Consider the following 21,135-nt stretch of genomic DNA (forward strand, 5'->3'; position numbering starts at 1 on the left):
TCAGGCTTTGAAATTTATGTGTAAACAATAAGGTTCTGTTTTTGGAGGAGGAATCAAGTTATGCTCCCTATAATCCTAATATTGCACCGGAGGCAGCGGCAGGTGCTCCAGGAGGGGAGACAGGGACTGCATTATATGTGATACACCTGATATATTTCAAATGTCGTGAAGCTTAATCATAGAATCATAGAATATCCCAGCTCTCCAACTCTCCAATCTGTCCAGAAGCTTGAGTGACTATAGTCACGGAGTGGATTATGTGGAATAATTGCCTGAGGTGACTTAGAAAGTAAGCTTATATTCAGATTTTTAAGAAAAGGTACAGCACTGAAGAAGCTTCCAGGGTGGAGTGTAGCTGCATTCCATAGAAGTTCCCTAGGCCTCCAACCTTAGATGTTGGCCACACCAGGGGAACTTGGTGCGCTGGCTCTAAGAGGAACTGTACGGAAGGTGGAGCGGAGTGGAGACGCTGTGGCCAGGCTCTGTGATAAGATGGGAACTCAAAGGTACATCGGAACCAATAAGCTGCATATTTGCTACCCTGGGCCAACGGCCTGCCATGTTTTTGACAAAATGCTGTCCTTTTGGTGAACTTTGCTCATTACAATATCATTATAATACCAAAACACACCTCCATCCCAAAGGCTACCTGCCTCCAAGGTGCGACCACCCCTCACTGAGCATGCGCTCTGAATTTCTCTGAGCCTATACCTTTAAGCAAAAGCAAGAAAATTTAGCACCAATCGTAACAAAGGTATGTATGACTAGAGTCACTCAAGCTCCACCTGAGTTATAAAAAATGATATAAATTAGCTCAAAGGAGAGAGGATGTTAGGGAAGATATCATCGCAAAGGAAAATATATTATCTCGAAAGATACCTTCTGACTTTTGGGATCAGTCGACGGGCTGAGCCTCTCTTCCCCCCCCCCCCCCCCCCCCCCCAATTGGGATGCCTTTGGGTAAGATTCGAACACTGGGTTATACCAAGTGCCTCCCCGGGAAACTTAGAAATCTCTATAGAGTCGCTTCATATCTTTTAACGTGTTTGTAGCCAGGCTGTATTACTCATACTTATGGTATTTTCACATGCTTTGCAGACAGTGAATTTATCATTGGCAATCCAAAGAACCCGTGTATCTGTTGTTTTAATAAATTGCACTGCTCATTAATCTAGCTGTGGTAGTTCATGGAACGCAACTAGACTGAGGGTATATTACGTTATTTGTGCATCCGTAATCGTGATAATTCAGTACACTGAACGCAACGAGACTTATAACGACTAATTGGGCTTCACTCCCAATTACCTTAACCTTTAATGCAACAAAGAGAGCTTTACATCTAAGAGCTTTACATCAAATTACAGTCTTAATAGACAATCATAAAGAATAAATGTTTTCCAAGAAAATCCCCATAAAAGTGATACTGATTCTACTTATTGCTTTTATTAAATAGCAAGCAGAAACAGTTTAATGCCACTCAGGTGTTATTGCCGCCCCTGATTAGAAGTGATGGCCTTTTACAGTATTTCAATCTACTGCAGTCTGTAGGGTTTCAAGACTACATATCTCCTCAAGTACTGTCTTGACATCCGGTTAAGAGTCCTGCATGATAACAGGGGTTGTGGTAGGGTATTAGGATATTAGGAAACGTTTCTTCACTGAGAGAGTGGTCGGGCACTGGAACAGGCTCCCCAGGGAAGTGGTCATGGCACCAAGCCTGCCGGAGTTCATGAAGCTTTTGGACAACACTCTCAGACATATGGTTTGGTTTCTGGGTGGTCCTGCATGGAGCCAGGAGTTGGACTTGATGATCCTTGTGGGCCCCTTCCAACTCAGGATATTCTATGATTATAATAGTGCTCATGTCTTGTTACCCAGCTAGAAAAAGGAAACTGAAAAATTTAAGGACAAGACTTTGGTTTGGAAACACCTAAAAAAAAAAAAAAGGCAAGAAGTCAACAGGTAGCAAACAAAACAAACAAACAAAACCACAACAAACAAACAAACAAAAAGAAAATAAACCTTATAGACACTTGGGCCAAAGAACATGGTATGGAGTGGGTGTATCACATCCCCTATCATGCACCAGCCTCCGGGAAAGTTGAACGATACAAGGGACTGTTAAAGACTACACTGAAAGCAATGGGTGCTGGGACATTCAAACATTGGGATACGCATTTGGCAAAGGCCACCTGGTTAGTCAATACTAGGGGATCTGCCAACCGAGCTGGACCTGCCCAATCAAACCTGTTACGCACTGTAGAAGGGGATAAAGTTCCTGTAGTGCACGTAAGAAACATGCTGGGTAGAACAGTCTGGGCTACTCCTGCCTCAGGAAAAGGCAAACCCATTCGTGGGATTGCTTTTGCTCAGGGACCTGGATGCACTTGGTGGGTAATGCAAAAGAATGGGGAGGTCCGGTGTGTTCCTCAAGGGGATTTAATACTGGGTGAGAACAGCCCATGAGTTGAATTGTATTATGTTAATTATTATATAATACTGTAGGTCATCACTACCATGATTGCTATATACCGTAGATGAAAATGGTGATTAATTAGAATGTATTGGAAAGAGTGTAACCTGAGCATGACATAAATGGTATGGAATAAGGGGTGGATATCTGTCCTGGTTCCAGTTAGGACAGAGTTAAGTTTCCTCCTAGTAGCTGGTAGGGTGCTATGTTTTGGATTAGGATGAGAAGAGTGCTGATAACATGCTGATGTTTTAATTGTTGCAGAGCAGTGCTTACACCAAGCCAAGGACTTTTCGGCTTCTCGCTCTGTCCTGCCAGCGAGCAGGCTGGGGGTGCGGCAAGAGCTGGGAGGGGACAGACCCAGGACAGCTGACCCAAAGTGGCCAAAGGGGTATTCCATACCATCTGACGTCATGCTAAACGATATATAGGGGTGGCTAGCCGGGATGGGGGGGCCGGCTGCTCGGGGATAGGCTGGGCATCAGTCAGCGGGTGGTGAGCAATTGCAATGTGCATCACTTGTTTCGTACGCATTATTATTAGTAGTACTATTATCATTATTATCATCATTATTATTATTATTATTGTTATTATTATTTTCCTGTCTTAATAAACTGTCTTTATCTCAACTCACAGGCTTCACTTTCCCATTTCTCTCCCCCATCCCAGAGAGGGAGGGGGGAGGGTGAGCGAACGGCTGTGTGGTGTTTAGCTGCCGGCCGGGTTAAACCACAACAAGCACCAACAACCAAAAAAAAAATAATAATGGCTTGCAGCTTTCAACACCAAATTTACCTGATCAATATGCATACAATAGACTGGGCTACCTATACACATAATAAGCCTACGACATCATCACCAGAGCAGACACTTTCTGCAGCTGAGCAGGGGGATCGAGGCATGCAGGGGGTTACCTACATTGAGGCCACCCGAGGGAACCACCAAGATGCGTCAGCTTTCGTAAGGGCGGCTGACGAGGTTAGAACAGACCCAGGAGCAGCCTGCCCCCCCCCCCCCCCCCCCCGTCGTAAAAAAGGTAGCCCATAGGGAGTGCAGGCGACCAGGATGGGGGGTGCCAGTTTGCACAGAGCAAGTGAGCAGGGGGGGGGCAGAGTATCCCTTCCCAATCAGGAGACTGGCTCACCTATCAGCTGCTAACCTGGCAACAAATCCAGCCATGGGCTCCACCAGGCAGAAAGCTCTTGCCACAAAGAATGTGGCAACTCAGACCAAGTGCCTGCCCAAAAACACGGCTGTTCAGGTCTCAAGTTGCGGGGAGTACTTGAGCCTGTTGCTGCCATCAGAGGGTGGCAGAGATATCACCTGCGTGAGGTGTGAGCAGGTGGAGGATCTGATCAGCCTGGTGGCAGAGCTCAAAGAGGAGGTGGAGAGATTAAGGACTATCAGGGAGTGTGAGTAGGAGATTGGCTGATGGAGCAACTCCCTGCCATGCCTGTGAGAAAGGCACCAGGGTAATATACCCCAAACAGTAGTGGACCCTCTGCCCTGTTGCTGTCAGGCAGAGGGAGGGGACCTAAGAGATGGGGAGGAATGGAAACAGGTCCCTGTTTCGCATCACAGGCAAGCCCCCTCCCTCCCTACCTCACCTCCCCAGGTGCCCTTACACAATAGGTTTAAGGCTCTGGAGCCTAAGGGACGGGTAAGTGAGGATGCGGGGGAAGGTCCACCCAGGAGGCTGTCTAGGGCAAAGAAGTTGACTCCACACCTCCAGTCTGCCTCCACCAAGAAGGAAAGAAGTGTAATTGCCACAGGCGACTCCCTTCTGAGGGGAACAGAGGGCCCCATATGTTGGCCAGACCCTACCCATAGGGAAGTTTGCTGCCTCCCTGGGGCCCAGGTCAGGGACATTACCAGAAAACTTCCTGGCCTGGTTCGCCCCTCCTATTTTTATTCCTTAGTGATAGTTCAGGCTGGCAGCAATGAAATCGCTGAGAGAAGCCTGGAGGTTATCAAAAGGGACTTTAGGGAATTGGGGCGGTTACTGGAAGGAGTAGGAGTGCAGGTGGTATTTTCTTCTATCCCCTCAGTGGCAGGGAGCGATAATGAGCGGACCTGGAAAGCCGAGCTGATGGCTGAGAGGCTGGTGCCATTACAGGAATTTGGGTTCGTTTTGATCATGGGGAGGTTTACTTGGCACCTGGCCTGTACGCTGCAGATGGGTCCCACCTGTCTCAAAGGGGGAAAGGGATCCTAGCCCAGGAGCTGGCAGGGCTCATTGAGAGGGCTTTAAACTAGGTAAGAAGGGGGATGGGGCTGAAATGAGGCTCACTAGAGATGAGCCTGGAGGAGCAGTCCCAGGGTTGGGGGTGAGGGCAATGGCGCAACTGAAGTGCATCTACACCAATGCACGCAGCATGGGCAACAAACAGGAGGATCTGGAAGCCATTGTGTGGCACGCAAACTATGACCTAGTTGCCATCACTGAAATGTGGTGGGACCACTCCCACGACTGGAGTGCTGCAATGGATGGCTATAAGCTCTTCAGAAGGGACGGGCAACAAAGGAGGGGCGGTGGTGTGGCTCTCTACATTAGAGTTTTTTGATGTTGTAGCGCTCTGGGCTGGGAATGATAAGGTCGAGTCCCTATGGGCAAGGGTCAGGGGGATGGCCACCAAGGCAGACGTCCTGGTGGGGGTCTGTTATAGACCGCCAACCCAGGATGAAGAGACAGATGAGGCGTTCTATAAGCAGCTGGTGGAAGTTGCTCAACTGCCAGCACTTGTTCTCATGGGCGACTTTAACTTCCCTGTTATATGCTGGAAATACAATACAGCCCAGAGGAAGCAGTCTAGGAGGTTCCTGGAGTGTGTGGAAGATAGCTTCCTGACTCAGGTGGTTAGTGAGCCTACTGGGGGGGGGGGGGGGGGGCAGTGCCCCGCTAGACCTGCTGTTCACGAATGGAGAAGGACTGGTGGGAGATGTGGTGGTCGGGAGCTGTCTTGGGCAGGGTGACAACGAAATGGTAGAGTTCGCTATTCTTGGTGAAGTCAGGAGGGGGATCGGTATAACTGCTACCTTGGACTTCCATAGGACAGACTTTGAATTTTTCAGGACACTGGTAGGAAAAAAAGGAAATCAAAGAATCAGAAATCAAAGAATCATAGAATCATTGACGTTGGAAAAGACCTCCAAGATCATCTAGTCCAACCATCACCCTACCACCAATATTACCTACTAAAATGTCCCTAAGTACTGCATCCAACCTTTCATTAAACACCCCAGGGACAGTGACTCCACCATTCCAATGCCTAACCACTCTTTCGGAGAATAAATTTATCCTAATTTATTTAAAAAGAACCAGCCCTGGTGCAATTTGAGGTCATTCCCTCTCGTCCTATTGCTAGTTACGTGCGAGAGGAGGCCGACCCCCAGCTCCCCCCAACTTACTTTCAGGTAGTTGTAGAGAGCAATAAGGTCTCCCCCTGAGCCTCCTCTTCTCCAGACTAAACAACACCAGTTCCTTGTTATGGTTTCAGCTAGGGTAGAGGTAGTTTTCCTCCTAGTAGCTGGTATGGTGCTGTGTTTTGGATTTAGGATGAAAATCCCCGGTGCTGGGATAGCGGAGCCAATAGTCTGGAAAGAGAGGGCAGGGAAGCCAGGCAGCTGGGATCCCTTGCTAGGGACGCAGGCATTGACAAAGCAATTGGAAAAGGGGCACAAATCTTCAGCCTCTGGAGGCGTCTCCTGTCAGGTGTGAAGGAAAGGCGTCCCTTCAAGGAAGATCTTGGATGTCAACCAGGCAAGTGGACCGCCATGGAGAGGGGTAACCAGTACCTGAGGGAATTAGCCGTGTTGGAGGTGATTTATGATGATTTAGACAACAAACAGCTACTTTCTGACTCAGGTGGTTAGTGAGCCTCCTGGGGGGGGGGGGGGGGGGGGGCAGTGCCCTGCTAGACCTGCTGTTCACGAATGGAGAAGGACTGGTGGGAGATGTGGTGGTCGGGAGTTGTCTTGGGCAGAGTGACTACAAACTGGTAGAGTTGGCTATTCTCGGTAAAGTCAGGAGGGGGATCATGTAGTGGGTTTACATGGCAAGGTTTTGTTAGCAGGGGGCCATAGGGGTGGCTTCTGTGAGAAGAATCTAGAAGCTGCCCCATGTTAGGTAAGGGCCCCACCGCTGGCCAGAGCCGAGCCAATAAGTGACGTTGTTTGCGCCTCTGTGAGAACATATTTAAGTAAGGAAAAAAAACTGTTGCTACACAGCAGCTGGGAGAGAAAGAGGCGTGAGAAATAGCCTTGCATGTGCCAACGTCAGTGAAGAAGGAGGGGGAGAGGTGCTACAGGCGCTGGACCTGAAGTTCCCCTGCAGCCTGTGGTGAGGATCATGGTGAAGCAGGCTGTCCCCCTGCAGCCCTTGGAGTACCACGGTGGAGCAGGATTCCACGCTGCAGCCCGTGGAGGAGACCACGGTGGAGCAGGTGGACCTGCACTGACGGAGGCTGTGGCCTGTGGAGGACCCCTGCTGGAGCAGATTCCGGGACGGACCTGTATCCCGTGGAGAGGGGACCACACAGGAGCAGGTGACCTGCCAGGAGCTGCTGCCTGTGGGAGACCCAGGTTGGAGCAGTGTGCTCCTGAGGGATGGACCCCGTGGTACAGACCCATATCTGGAGCAGTTCTTGAAGAGCTGCTGCCTCTGGGAAGCCCATGCAGGATCAGTTCAGGAAGGACTGCATCCGGTGGGAGGGACCCCACGTTGGACCAGGGGAAGAGAGTGATCAAGAAGGAGCGGTAGAGACAAAGTGATGTAGACTGACCGCAACCCCCATTCCCCTGCAACGCTTGGTGGGAGGAGGTGGAAGAGGGTGGATGGGGGGAAGGCGTTTTTGGTTTCTTTTCTTTGTTTCTCACTTCTTTAGATTGTTAGTAATAGACAATAAATCTTACTGTCTCCCCACTCTGAGTCTGTTTTGCCCGTCATGATAATTGTTAAGCGATCTCCCCATCCTTATCTCAACACTTGAGCCCTTTGCATCATATTTTCTCCCCCTTTCCCTTTGAGGAGGGGGAGTGAGAGAGCGGCCATGGTGGAACTCAGCTGCCCATCTGAGAAAAACCACCACAGATCAATAGAACTGCTACCTTGGATTTCCATAGGGCACACTTTGAACTGTTCAGGACACTGGTAGGGAGGGTTCCTTGGGAGTCAATCCTGAAAGACAAAGGGGTCCAGGAAGGCTGGATGCTCCTCCAGAAGGAAGTCTTAAAGGCTCAGGAGAAGGCTGTCCCCATGTGCCGTAAGATGAGCCAGAGGGGAAGAAGACCGGCGTGATTGAACAGGGAACTTTTGCTGAGTGTCCAGGAGAAAAAGAGAGTTTATGTTCAGTGGAGGAAGGGACAGGCAACTTGGGGAGAGTACAGGAAAGTTGCTAGCATATGCAGGGAAAAAATCAGAAAGGCTAAAGCCCAGTATGAGCTCAACCTGGCCACTGTGGTGAATCACAGAATCATAGAATCATAGATTCATAGATTCATAGATTCACAGAATGGCTTGGGTTGGAAGGGACCTCAAAGATCATCTAGTTCCAACCCCCCTGCCACAGGCGGGGACACCACCCACTAGATCAGGTTGCTCGGGGCCTCATCTAACCTGGTCTTGAACACCTCCAGGGATGGGGCATCTACAGCCTCTCTGGGCAACCTGTTCCAGTGCCTCACCACCCTCTGAGTGAAGAATTTCTTCCTAACATCCAATCTAAATCTCCCCTCTTTTAGTTTAAAACCACCCCCCCTTGTCCTATCATTATCTACACAAATAAAGAGTCCCTCTCCATCCTTTTTATAAGAACCCTTCAAGTACTGAAAGGCCGCAATGAGGTCTCCACGGAGCCTTCTCTTTTGTAGGCTGAACAGCCCCAGCTCTCTCAGCCTTTCTTCGTAGGAGAGGTGTTCCAGCCCTCTGATCATCTCTGTAGCCTTCCTCTGGACCCGCTCTAACGGATTCACATCCTTCTTGTGCTGGGAACTCCAGACCTGGACACAGTACTCCAAGTGGGGCCTCACGAGGGCAGAGTAGAGGGGCACAGTCATCTCCCTTGACCTCCTGGCCACTCCTCTTTTGATGCAGCCCAGGATGCAGTTCGCCTTCTGAGATGCAAGCAAGCACTGCTGGCTCATGTCAACCTCTTTGTCCACCAGAACCCCCAAGTTTTTCTCTGCAGGGCTGCTCTCAATGAGTTCTTCTCCCAGTCTGTACTCATGCCTGGGATTGCCCTAGCCCAGGTGCAGCACCTTGCACTTGGACTTGTTGAACCTCATGCGGATCATGTGGACCCACTTCTCAAGCTTATCCAGGTCCCTTTGGCTGGCATCCCTTCCTTCTCTTGTATCAACTGCACCACTCAGCTTGGTGTCATCTGCAAATTTCCTAAGGGTGCATCCGATCCCACTGTCTATGTCGTTGATAAAGATATTAAACATTAGCGGTCCGAGTACCGACCCGAGGTACACCACTCGTCCCCGGCCTCCACCTGGACATAGAGCCATTGACCACCACTCTCTGGGTGCGACCTTCAAGCCAATTCCTTATCCACTGAATGGTCCACCTAACAAATCCACCTCTCTCTGTACTGGGTCGGGCTGGGATGTTAACTTTCCCTGCAGCAGCCCATACAGTGCTGTGCTCTGCACTCGTAGCTACAACAGCAATGGTATCACACCAGTGTTGTGTCTGCTGCTGAGCAGTGCTGGCACAGCATCAGGACTCTCCCTAATTCCCCTGGGGGTAGGCAAAGATGTGAGAAAAGAAACATCACCAGGGCAGCTGACCTAAACCAACCAAAGGGATATTCCGTACCATATGATGTCACATTCAGCAATAAAAGGTGGAAAAAGGAGGAAGAGGGGAGGGGTGGGCTCTCGTTGTGAAAACGTCTGTCCTCCTCCCGAACGCCGGCTACGTGCGTTGAGGCCCTGCTTCAAGGACGTGGTCAAGCATCGCTCATTTGTGGGAAGTAGAGAGTAATTTCTTTCCTCTGCACTTCCACATAGCCTTTGCTTGTTTCGCTTAGTTTTCCCTTTCCCCCTCCCTTTTCCCCTTTCCTTTTTCCCCTTTAGTTAAATGGTTAATTGTTTAGTTCAATTGTTTAGTTAAATTGTTTAATTAATAATAATCTTTCCTTAATTATTTTTTTTCCCTTTAATTAAATCATCCTTATCTCAACCCGTGAGTTGTTCTTTCCTTTACTTCTTCCCCTCCTCATCTAAGGAGGGGGAGGGAGAGAGCGGTTGTGGTGTTCAGCTGCCTAGCACGGTAAAACCACCACGGTCCTTTTTGGCACCCAACGTGGGGCTCGAAGGGTTGAGATAACAGTAGAATTGATTAAAACGCTTACAACTAACACACTTACTTGCTAGTCACCATGTTCAGTGTCCTGTTAATATTGGCTTGTTTGATCACGTGTCATGCAATCCGTGTCATGTTCTCCTTTCTCCTCTATATCCGATCCGAGAATGTGCTACAATCTGTGTTCGCTCTTTTAAATTTGCTGTGCTGCCAAGCACTGGCCTTGAGTTTAATCTGGCATTCAGGCTCTGCACTGTTATCATTTGGGTCTCATGGAAACTATCTTTTAGAGAATGTTCAGAATTACACTGCCTTCTTTTCCTCATCTGGAAGTCAGTTTATGAATAATATCAGGAATGGTACCTCCTCCTTCTTTCACAGTGGGCTAATTACAACAGTTTCTGAGTATTTTGAATATCCACGTGTAACCCATATATTGCTATTTCTAATTCTGAATAACGGGTTTCCTCTTCTCTCTAAGATTAGTCGATTGTTTAGAAAGCTTACCCAGGAATCTGTCCCAAAACAGTCTTGTGGCAGGTGGCAAGGTGTGTGGGAGGATATCGGCAGGTACCTGTCACGGGTGTCTCCTCCAATAGTTTTGAACTTCACCCCTGAACAAGTGCAAAATCCTAAAAACCTGATAGAATGTTTGAGAGTCGTATGCCCTGACCCTGATAATGCCGGAGAACTGCAGCTTGCAACATTGTGCTGCGTCTTGGCTTACTCCTATCAAACACTGTTTAACATCATCCAGCACCTTGAAGAGAGGGAGGAAGTCTCTGAATCTGATGACCAGATAACACATGCTGTGACTGACCCGGAGGATCAACCAACTATGGTATCAGTCGCCCCCATAGTCAAGTCAAAACAATGGAAACGGAAGTCAGCTCGTTTCGTAAGGGAAGAAGCCTCTCCTAAGAAAGAGGGAGAAGAGGAGAAGGCAGGCACCTCTAAAGCAGAACCATCACAAAAACAGCAGGAAGAAGAGATGGAAATCATAAACGAATCAGAAACCACTCGATCCCTATCCCTGAGTGAGTTGCGAGAAATACAAAAGGATTATGGTCGACACCCAGGTGAACACATCCTCACCTGGCTGCTTTGATGCTGGGACACTGGGGCCAATAGCCAACAATTAGAAGGCAATGAAGCCAAGCAGCTGGGATCCCTCTCTAGAGAAAGGGTCATTGACAAAGTAATTGGGAGAGGAACACAGGTTCTCAGCCTCTGGAGGCAACTCCTGGCAGCTGTGAAAGAAAGGTATCCCCATAAGGAAGATATTGTATATCAAGTAGGCAAGTGGGCCACCATGGATAAAGGTCTTCAGCACCTGAGGGAATTAGCTGTGCTGGAGATGATTTATAGTGATTTGGACAATGCCCAGACACCTCAAGATCCCGATGAAGTCCAGTGCACAACATCCATGTGGCGTAAATTTATGCGGAATGCACCATCATCACATGCCAGTACACTGGCAGGAATTCAGTGGGATGAGGGAATGGCACCAACAGTGTATGCTGTATCCCGCATGTTTCAAAAATATGAAGACAATCTCTCTGCTCCGCTACAGGCCTGTGTCTCAGCTGTGGAGAAACTGTCCGACAGACTTGACCACCTCATAGAACGAGCATATCCCTCCTCATCCAGATGGAGTGATATTTCAGCCACTAAGAATCAGTATTTTCCTGCTCGAGAGAGAGAATATCCAAGACGCACACCACGTGGCACCTTGTGGTTTTATCTGCGTGACCACGGGGAAGATATGAGGAAATGGGATGGTGTACCTACTTCAACCCTAGCTGCTTATGTACGTGAACTGAAAGGAAATACAGCAGCAAGAAGAGGGGCTCCTAAGAAAAATGCTGCTCCGGTTTCTGTTGGGCAGTTCCCCAGAGGCAGTAGAAGAGCTGATGTTATTCTTGACCCCGATGAAGGGACCTCTGCTTCTCATTTACAAGAATTAAGTGGCAGACACTCCAACCAGGACTAGAGGGGCCCTGCCTCTGGCCAGGTAGAGGAGAGGGATAACCGGATTTATTGGACTGTGTGGATCCGATGGCCTGGCATATTGGAACCACAAGAATACAAAGCTTTAGTGGACACTGGCGCACAATGTACCTTAATGCCATCAGGCTACCAAGGGACAGAACCCATCTGTATCTCTGGAGTGACAGGGGGATCCCAGCAATTAACTGTATTGGAAGCTGAGGTGAGTCTAACTGTGAATGAGTGGAAAAAGCACCCCATTGTGACTGGCCCGGAGGCTCCATGCATCCTTGGCATAGACTACCTCAAGAGAGGGTACTTCAAGGATCCAAAAGGGTACCGGTGGGCTTTTGGCATAGCTGCTTTGAGCACAGAGAAGATTAGGCGAGTCTACCCTGCCGGGCCTTTCAGAAGACTCTTCTGTTGTAGGATTGCTGAAGGTTGAAGAACAGCAGGTACCAATCGCTACCACAACGGTGCACCGAAGGCAATATCGCACCAACCGAGACTCCCTGATTCCCATCCATGAGCTGGTTCATCGGCTGGAGAGTCAAGGAGTGATCAGCAAGACTCGCTCACCCTTTAATAGTCCTATATGGCCAGTGCGAAAGTCTAATGGCGAGTGGAGGCTAATGGTGGACTATAGCGGCCTGAACGAAGTCACACCACCGCTGAGTGCTGAGGAATCCATGGTGGATGAATTGACTGGACAACTAAAGCAGTACGAAGAAAGTCTCTTCTTCCCTACAAGACTGCATCTCAGCTGTGGAGAAGCTTTCTGAAACATTTCACCAACTAAAAGAGAATGCTTTGGAGACACTTTCCCAAGAGGTCCACCAACACAGAGAGAATTTATCTTCCTCCCCACCTGTACAAACCAGTCTCTCAGCTCTCAGGAGTAAGTGTCCTCCCGTTCAAGAAAAAAAGATATAGTGGGTATACATCCTGTGCCACCCTGTGGTTTTACCTATGTGACCATGGAGAGGACATGAGAAAATGGGACGGAAAATCTACCTCGACCCTAGAGGCACGGCTACCTGACTTGCAAGGAAAAACAATCGGGAATAAGGGGTTCTCTGAGAAACTTGCTGCTCCAATTTCCCCAAGACACAGTAATGAATATTATGACCAGGATTAGAGAGGCCCTGCCTCCAGCCAGGGGGAGGAAAGGGACAATAGGGTTTATTGGACTGTGTGGATTCGATGGCCTGGCACATCAGACCCACAGGAGTACAAGGCTCTAGAGGACACCAGTGCACAGCGTACTGTAATGCCATCAACCTATAAAGGGGCAGAGCCCATCTGTATTTCTGGACTGACAGGGGGATCCCAGCAGTTAACTGTATTGGAGGCTGAAGTGAGCCTAACTGGGAATGAGTGGCAAAAGCACCGTATTGTGACTGGCTCGGATGCTCCGTGCATCCTTGGCATAGACTACCTCATAGACTGCCAAGCAACAACAAGCCTTTGAACAAATTAAATGGGAGATAGTTCATGCAGTAGCCCTTGGGCCAATCCAAGCACGATAAGATGTAAAGAATGTGCTCTACACCTCAGCCAGGGAGAATGGTCCCACCTGGAGCCTCAGGCAGAAAGGGCCAGGGGAAACTTGAGGTCGACCCCTAAGGTTTTGGAGTCGGGGATACAGAGGATCTGAGGCCCGCTACACTCCAACCAAAAAAGAGATCTTGGCAGTATTTGAAGGGGGTTGAGCTGCTTCAGAAGCGGTTGGTACTGAAGCACAGTTCCTCTTGGCGCCCCAGCTGAAAGTGCTGAGATATATGTTAAAAGGCAGGGTCCCCTCTACACATCATGCGGCTGACACTATGTGGACTAAGTGAGTCACACTGATCACAGAACGGGCTTAAATAGGAAACCGCAGTCACACAGGAATCTTGGAAGTGATTATGGACTGGCCAGTAGGCAAAGATTTGGGATATCACTGGAGGAGGAGGTAGTCCGTGGTGAAGAAGCCCCACTGTACAACAAGCTACCGGAAAATGAGAAGAAATATGCCTTGTTCACTGACGGGTCCTGTCGTATTGTGGGAAAGCATCGGAGATGGAAAGCTGCTGTATGGAGTCCTACACGACGAGTTGCAGAAGCTGCTGAGGGAGAAGGTGAATCGAGTCAGTTTGCAGAAGTGAAAGCCATTCAGCTGGCTTTAGATATTGCTGAACGAGAAAAGTGGCCAGTTCTCTATCTCTATACTGATTCATGGATGGTAGCAAATGCCCTGTGGGGATGGTTACAGCAATGGAAGCAGAACAACTGGCAGCGCAGGGGCAAGCCCATCTGGGCTGCGGCATTGTGGCAAGATATTGCTGCCCGGGTAGAGAACCTGGTTGTAAAGGTACGCCATGTAGATGCTCGTGTGCCCAAGAATCGGGCTACTGAAGAACATCAAAACAACCAGCAGGTGGATCAGGCTGCTAAGAATGAAGTGACTCAGGTGGACCTGGACTGACAACAGAAGGGTGAATTATTTATAGCTCAATGGGCCCATGACACCTCAGGCCATCAAGGTAGAGATGCAACATACAGATGGGCTCGTGATCGAGGGGTGGACCTGACCATGGACACTATAGCACAGGTTATTCATGATTGTGAAACATGTGCTGCAATCAAGGAAGCCAAGTGGCTGAAATATAAATATGGGGAGGCCTACCAGATTGATTATATCACACTCTCTCTAGACTGCAATGGCAAGTGCCATGTACAGGCAAGTGGACCTGGCCAATTAGACCCGTTACGTATTGTAGAAAGGGATAAAATACCTGTAGGGCATGTAAAAAACATGCTGGGTAAAACAGTCTGGGCTACTCCTGCCTCAGGCAAAGGTAAACCCATTCGTGGGATTGCTTTTGCCCAGCGACCTGGGTGCACTTGGTGGGTAACGCAAAAGAATGGGGAAGTCCAATGTATATCTCAAGGGGATTTAATGTTGGATGAGTGGCCTCGATGTAGGAAACCCCCTGCATGCCTCGATCCCCCTGCTCAGCTGCAGAAAGTGTCTGCTCTGGTGATGATGTCGTAGGCTTGTTATGTGTATAGGTAGCCCAGTCTATTGTATGCATATTGATCAGGTAAATTTGGTGTTGAAGGCTGCAAGCCATTATTATTTTTTTGGGGGGGGGAGGGTTGTTGGTACTGTTTTTACTTTAGTTGGTGGAAGGGGAATTAGAGGTTGGTATTTGTGAGCTACGATGCGGTCGTTGCTCAGGCCAGAATGAATACATTTCATGCAACAGCATGGAAGCTACACAGCCATGATGTCTGGTAAAAACTGAGAATTTACTGTTCTGTTAAACTTAATTTCTTGAATTACTTCCTGTTTTATTAAAGAGTAGCTTCTCTATAACTACTGTAGTTTATGGCCTTTTTTTGCTGTAGACGAGTAACCAAATCTATCTTACTAGCTTTTCCCTTCTCTGTTGCTTCTCTTCACTTTTGCTGGACTGTATTTAGTATGTTATCTTCATAAAGATAGTTATGGTATGTGCTAGTTTGAGATAGCTGAATTAGAACAATAAGGTTCTCAAGTTGTCTAGAGAATATTGTGGGGGGAAAAAAAGTATTTTAGGATGTACTTTATTGGCCTTGCAATTGCCTGGAATTTTTGGCAGTTAGAGGTAAATGGCTGTTACTGGTTGGTTCACTCTTAGCTCTTACTCTTGAAGGCTGGGGAGTTAGTCAAACGCATTTCTTGAAAGATATTCTTCTATAATCATTTTTATAAATAATTTGGATGTAGGGCTAGAAGGTGTTTTGAGCAAATTTGCCGACGACACCAAACTTGGAGGAGTTGTGGACTCGGATGAGGGTGGAAAGGCCTTGCAGAGAGATCTGGACAGATTGGAGAGCTGGGCAATCACCAACCACATGAAGTTTAACAAAAGCAAGTGCCGGGTCCTGCACCTGGGACGGGGCAACCCTGGCTAAACGTACAGACTGGGTGACAAGATGCTGGAGAGCAGCCCCGCAGAGAGGGATCTGGGGATTGTGGTTGACAGCAAGTTGAATATGAGCCAGCAGTGTGCCCTGGCAGCCAGGAGGGCCAACCGTATCCTGGGGTGCATCAAGCACGGCATCGCTAGTCGGTCGAGGGAAGTGATTGTCCCGCTCTACTCTGCGCTGGTGCGGCCTCACCTCGAGTAGTGTGTGCAGTTCTGGGCACCACAGTACAAGAAGGATATTAAACTGTTGGAGAGTGTCCAGAGGAGGGCGACGAAGATGGTGAAGGGCCTAGAGGGGAAGACATATGAGGAGCGGCTGAGGTCACTGGGCCTGGTCAGCCTGGAGAAGAGGAGACTGAGGGGAGACCTCATCGCAGTCTACAACTTCCTCACGAGGGGGAGTGGAGAGGCAGGTGACCTATTCTCCGTAATCACCAGTGATAGGACCCGCGGGAACGGTGTCAAGCTGAGGCAGGGGAAGTTTAGGCTGGACATCAGGAATAGGTTCTTCACCGAGAGGGTGGTTGCACACTGGAACAGGCTCCCCAGGGAAGTAGTCACTGCACCAAGCCTGTCTGAATTTAAGAAGCGATTGGACTGTGCACTTAGTCACATGGTGTAAACTTCTGGGTAGACCTGTGCAGTGCCAGGAGTTGGACTCGATGATCCTTATGGGTCCCTTCCAACTCGGGATATTCTATGATTCTATGAAAGCATTCAGGAAGCAGGGAGCCATTTCAAAGAGAGGATACTATAGTTGTAGGGAAACTGATAAATCGTGCTAATTCTAAACTCTAGGGTATAATAATTTCCACAGAGTCAGACTGAAGCTTTAAAATCTAAAGATATGTGACAATCTGTTGTTTGAGCATATGGAATAGACAAATCTTGCTGTGGATACTGTTGTGGTTTTTTTTCTGTTTGTTTGTTTGCTGTGTTTTTGTTTGTTTGTTTTCTTTGCTAACAAACAAAAAAGGTTTGATTGGGCAGGTCCAGCTCGGTTGGCAGATCCCCTAGTATTGACTAACCAGGTAGCCTTTGCCAAATGCGTATCCCAATGTTTGAATGTCCCAGCACCCATTGCTTTCAGTGTAGTCTTTTTTTTTTTTTTCAGTGTAGTCTTTAACAGTCCATTGTATCGTTCAACTTTCCCGGAGGCTGGTGCATGATAGGGGATGTGATACACCCACTCCGTACCATGTTCTTTGGCCCAAGTGTCTATAAGGTTTTTTTTCTTTTTGTTTGTTTGTTTGTTGTGGTTTTGTTTGTTTGTTTTGTTTGCTACCTGTTGACTTCTTGCCTTTTTTTTTTTTTTAGGTGTTTCCAAACCAAAGTCTTGTCCTTAAATTTTTCAGTTTCCTTTTTCTAGCTGGGTAACAAGACATGAGCACTATTATAATCATAGAATATCCTGAGTTGGAAGGGGCCCACAAGGATCATCAAGTCCAACTCCTGGCTCCATGCAGGACCACCCAGAAACCAAACCATATGTCTGAGAGTGTTGTCCAAAAGCTTCATGAACTCCGGCAGGCTTGGTGCCATGACCACTTCCCTGGGGAGCCTGTTCCAGTGCCCGACCACTCTCTCAGTGAAGAAACGTTTCCTAATATCCAGCCTGAACTTCCCCTGTCCCAGCTTCATGCCATTCCCTTGGGTCTTATCGCTGGTAACCAAAAAGAAGAGATCAGCACCTGCCCCTCTGCTCCCCCTCGTGTGGAAACTGTGGGATGCGATGAGGTCTCCCCTCAGTCTCCTCTTCTCCAGGCTGAACAAACCAAGTGACTTCAGCCGCTCCTCATATGTCTTCCCCTCTAGACCCTTCACCAGCTTTGTAGCCCTCCTCTGGACACTCTCTAATAGTGTTTTGTTCTTCTTATATTGTGGTGCCCTAAACTGCACACTACTCAAGGTGAGGCTGCACCAGTACAGAGTAGAGCGGGACAATCACTTTCCTCAACTGGCTAGCAGTGCCATGCTTGATGCATTTCAGGACAGGGGAATCCCCTCAAGGGGATTTAATGTTGGATGAGAATTGCCCATTATTTGAATTGTATGATGTTAATTACTATGTAACAGTGCATGTGATCGCTACTGTGATTGCTATATGTCCTATTAATGGTATCACAGTAACATTCACGCAGATAATGACGAATGAAATTTGATAGAATTGGACAATCACAGCAGTGTGATAGAACTGGAACAGGCTTTAGTGTACGACGATCCAGTATCACACACCATCTCTTCAGCCCTGAAAGACTGCTGGGACAGATGGAGCCCAAAGTCAGTCACAGAATAAACAAAATCAGTGGGCATTTTATATACGTAAATGAAAATGATGATTAATTGGAATGTATTGGGAAGTGTGTAACCTGGGCATGACATAAATGGTATGGAATATTGTCCTGGTTTCAGCTTGGATAGAGTTAATTTTCCTCCTAGTAGCTGGTAGGGTGCAGTGTTTGGGATTTAGGATGAGAATAATGTTGATAACACGCTGATGTTTTAATTGTTGCAGAGCAGTGCTTACACCAAGCCAAAGCTTTTCAGCTTCTCATACTGCCTACTGCCCTGCCAGTGAGGAGTCTGGGGGTGCACAAGGAGGTGGGAGGGGACAGAACCAGGACAACTGACCCAAACTGGCCAAAGGGATATTCCATACCATATGACATCATACTGAGCAATTAATATGGGGTGGCTAGCTGGGGAGGGTGGGGACTGCTGCTTGGGGATGGGATGGGCATCGGTCAGCGGGTGGTGAGCAATTGCATTGTGCATCACTTCTTTTGTATACATTATTATTATTATTATTATTATTATTATTATTATTTCTTTCTTTCCTAATAAACTGGCTTTATCTCAACCCAGAAGCTTTTATTTTTTTTCCAATTCTCTTCCCCATCCCACTTGGGGGGAGGGTGAGCAAATGACTGTGTGCTGCTTAGCTCTTGGACTGGTGAAACCTCAACACCACCTTAAAACACCCCAGAGACAGTGACACCACCACTTCCCTAGGCAACCTGTTCCAATGCCTAACCACTCTTTTGGAGAAAAAAAAATCTCCTCATATCCAGCCTGACCCTCCCCTGGCGCAACTTGAGGCCATTCCCTCTTGTACTGTTGATAGTTTCCTCAGTGAAGAGGCTGACCCCCACCTCGCTACAACCTCCTTTCAGGTAGTTGTAGAGAGCAATAAGGTCCCCCACTCAGCCTCCTCTTCTCCAGACTAAACAACCCCAGTTCCCTCAGCTGCTCCTCATAGGACTTGTGTTCCAGGCCCTTCACCAGCTTTGTAGCCCTTCTCTGGACACACTCCGGGGCCTCAATGTCTTTCTTGTAGTGAGAGGCCCAAAAGTGAACACAGTACTTGAGGTGTGGCCTCACCAGAGCAGAGTACAGGGGGACGATCACCTCCCTGGTCCTGCTGGCTACACTATTCCTGATACAAGCCAGAATGCCGTTGGCCTTCTTGGCCACCTGGGTACACTGTTGGCTCATGTTCAGGTGAGCGTCGACCAACACCCCCAGATCCTTTTCCTCTGCACAGCTTTCCAGACACTCTGCCCCAAGCCTGTAGCGTTGCATGGGGTTGTTGTGGCCAAAGTGCCGGACCCGGCACTTAGCCACGTTGAACCTCATCTCACTGGCCTCTGCCCATTGATCCAGCCTGTCCAGGTTCCTCTGCAGGGCCTTCCTACCCTCCAGCAGATCGACACTTCCCCCAGCCTGGTATTGTCTGCAGCCTTCCTGAGGGTGCGCTCAATTCCCCCATCCAAATCATCAATAAAGATATTAAAGAGGATGGGCCCTAACACCGACCCCTGGGGAACACCACTCGTAACCGGTCGACAGCTGGATTTCACTCCATTTACCACCACTCTCTGGGCTGGGCCGTCCAGCCAGTTTTTAACCCAGCAAAGAGTGTACTTGTCCAAGCCATAGGCTGCCAGCTTCTCCAGGAGAATACTGTGGGAGACCATGTTAAAGCTTTGATGAAGTCTAGGTAGACTACTTCAGCAGTCTCCTTCATCCACCATTAGGAGTTATCTGGTCATAGAAGGATATGATGTTGGTAAGATCTCCTCTGCACAGTCATGAATTTACCAGAATTTATGGCTGTGCATCTTCCATACTATTTCATGAAGTGTATTCGTTCTGGCCTGAACAATGGAATTGAAGGTCTGACCCCAAAATAGCGGGAATTGGCAAACTCACAGTACTCGCTCTGTTTCTTTGCAATGCTACTAGCATGAACGTGATGTCATCTACATTTTTGCATTTTTGGAATGGCTGCTGTGTTTCTGTCACCAGTAATGCTGTTGGGCTTGAAACATTTGCAAAGCACTTGGAAGCAGGCATGAGGCTTGTAAGGAATAGTCCAGCAATTCGTGCCACTAAGGGGTTTGAAGGGTTAACATTGAGGCCTGGGTTTAGGTGAGAAGAGAACAAAGGGATTTCTTCAGAGAAAAACTGCTGACTTTGCACGGACGTGCAGTAACTTCTGACATCCGGCCAAGAGACCACTAGATAAGGAGGAAGAATATGAGCCTCCCTGTCCGAGCGGCCCCCGAGAAACTAACAGAGACTGATAAGCAGGCACACCTGGGAGGACTTCGGATTCGGGAAACCAATTATAATAACCCTGCCTCTTCTAGAAGTAGTAATGAATATGTATTAGCCTAGGAGCATAAAAACCAGCCACCTTACGTAACGGGTGTGCGTCCTGGTGGAGCAGAGACTCCCGGCGCACCCAGCGCTGTTTGCTTGCCTCTATTCATTTAATAAATTGTAAACTTTGATTGTAATCCTATTTGGGACTCAGTCATTTATAACAAGGCATGTTCCTCAGAAATGGGACTTTCAGAGAGTGGTGCCCTGCCATTCCCAAGCTAGGAGCAGCGGGCTTGAAAGTTTTTGCAACCGCATTCCAGGGTGGGCTCGGCCCTCTCTCCGTCCATGTCTCTCGGGCGCAGGAGAACTCACGCTCGGCTCCCCTCAGCAAACCACAGTGCATACCGCCGCCTCCCTCACCTCCAGGGCGGGCGCGACGGTGCTGCCATGGAGATGGTACCTCAGGGGTTGGGGTGGCAATGAGAGGAAACAATCCTAGCACCACTGGCGCCCCAGGAAAACACACAAGAGACTGCTGCACGGTGACAAACCCCAAACCCTCCCCCCTACTCTCCCCCTGTCGTCATTCCCTATTACAGAAGTGCTTCCAGCGGCGTGGAACACTCTAATGTCATCCTCCACGCCCAAGTGACGTCAGTGCCAGAAGCAATGCATGACGTTAGTGTGTAGGGAAGTGTGGTGACGTGTACTATTTAAAGCTCCCTGGGTGGACGATGGAGACAGAGTGATGAGGTACTGTTACGTGTAGCAGCAGGTTGATGGCGTGCAGCCCTCCCCTC

General features: G+C 48.5%; 1 protein-coding gene and 1 long non-coding RNA gene across 2 annotated transcripts in view; one reads left to right on the top strand and one right to left on the bottom strand.

The window, feature by feature from the left end:
• The window catches only part of LOC308184673, a 71,879-nt gene extending 51,257 nt beyond the window's left edge, over positions 1 to 20,622 (bottom strand). Inside the window, exon 1 of the long non-coding RNA XR_013942790.1 lies at positions 12,076 to 20,622. This is a non-coding gene — a long non-coding RNA (uncharacterized lncRNA). The remainder of the gene's footprint in view (positions 1 to 12,075) is intronic.
• The window catches only part of LOC308184670 (uncharacterized protein), a 176,277-nt gene that overhangs the window by 38,172 nt on the left and 116,970 nt on the right, over positions 1 to 21,135 (top strand). The gene's annotated exons all lie outside the window — the stretch shown is intronic.

The sequence above is a fragment of the Anser brachyrhynchus genome, assembly GCF_964034855.1.
Source record: "Anser brachyrhynchus genome assembly, chromosome: W".
NCBI classification, from domain to species: domain Eukaryota; kingdom Metazoa; phylum Chordata; class Aves; order Anseriformes; family Anatidae; genus Anser; species Anser brachyrhynchus.